This window comes from Rhinopithecus roxellana, chromosome 4, assembly GCF_007565055.1.
Source record: "Rhinopithecus roxellana isolate Shanxi Qingling chromosome 4, ASM756505v1, whole genome shotgun sequence".
NCBI lineage: Eukaryota > Metazoa > Chordata > Mammalia > Primates > Cercopithecidae > Rhinopithecus > Rhinopithecus roxellana.
Window position 1 is genome coordinate 127,769,857 of NC_044552.1, and position 1,402 is coordinate 127,771,258.

At 36.8% G+C, this 1,402-nt stretch overlaps 1 pseudogene across 1 annotated transcript; it reads right to left on the reverse strand.

Annotated features, from left to right (window-relative positions):
• Positions 1-513: 513 nt before the first annotated feature.
• Positions 514-922, reverse strand: LOC104658408 (annotated as a pseudogene). The gene has a single exon (XR_747430.2). The product of XR_747430.2 is annotated as a 60S ribosomal protein L35a pseudogene (transcript).
• Positions 923-1,402: the final 480 nt, after the last annotated feature.

Sequence of the window (1,402 nt, forward strand, 5' to 3'; positions counted from 1 at the left end):
GGCAAACCTTTGAAAATGGATAGCTCCCTGACTTAACGTGAATATGGGAGAAAGGATGCCCACACATTTGAGAGAAAAGTGAATTATCACATACATTTCAGAAAGCAATCTGGTAACATAAATCAAAATAAAACCATATAAGCCTTTGAGCCAAAAATTTTACTCCTGGGCTTGAAACTGTAGAAATAAAAAGCACCCATAAAGGATCTATAAATGGGTACAAATGTGGTTATTGTTTTACTGGCTGTTGGGGGTGTGGAATAAACCTAGAAATAAATTGAATGCTCATCAGTGGGGGAATGCATACCATGAAAGAGTATGCAGCCATTAAAAATAATGATATGAATTATGGATGAATTTCAATGAGGTAATGTTGAATTAGAAAATCAAGATGCTGAAAAGTATATAGAGTCAGTTCCATTTTAATAAAATAAAAAAGACAAAATAAAACTCCTACATTGTTTATGTTTGTGGATACATATGTTTACACAAGCATGGCTTTTTTTTTTTTTCTTTTTTTACAAATTCACGTTTATTTATTGATTTTTCGTTAGTTTAAATCCTTGAGGGGTACAGCATCACTCGGATTCTGTGTCCAATGGCCTTAGCAGGAAGATTGCTTTGGAATTTGGCACGAACCATGCCACTGTTTCCATGGGCCCGAGTTACCTTTCCCCAGATGACTCTGGTTTCATCTGGTTTGCCGCCTGGAGTCACTGTGTTGTTCTTTGCTTTGTATACATAAGCGCATCTCTTGCCCAAATAGAATTCTGTTTCATCTCGGGCATAAACACCTTCAATTTTAAGAAGAGCTGTGTGCTTCCTTTGGTTCCGGAGACCCCGCTTATAGCCTGCAAAAATGGCCTTGGACCACAGCCTTCCAGACATAGCTCCTTTTAGAAGTCCCGTTCCCAGCAGGCCTCCCAAGATGGCGGGAAGAGAACCAAGCACGGCTTTTAAAGACACCATTAAGATAAAGAAAAGACAAGCCTCAGGATGGGACAAAATATATGCCAATCACATCTAAGTGACTTGTATTCAGAATATAAAAAGAACTTTTACAATCCAAGAGAACAATAACCCAATTTGAAAATGAGCAAAAGATATGGATATTTCATTGGAAAAGATATGCAAAAGCATATAAAAATGGGTTCAACATAAGTAACTATTGAGAAAATGGGTATTGAACCACAAGGTGACACCACAACACACCAACTAGAGTGATTATAATCAAAACAACTGACAATAAATATCAAGTGTTGGTAAGAGTGTAGAAAAACAAACCCTTTTATGCTGGTGGCAATGCACAATGGTACGTACACATTGGAAAAGTAGTAGCTTGGTAGTTTCTTTAAAAGTTAAGAATATACTTATCATATAGCCCAGAAATTTTATTCCTAGG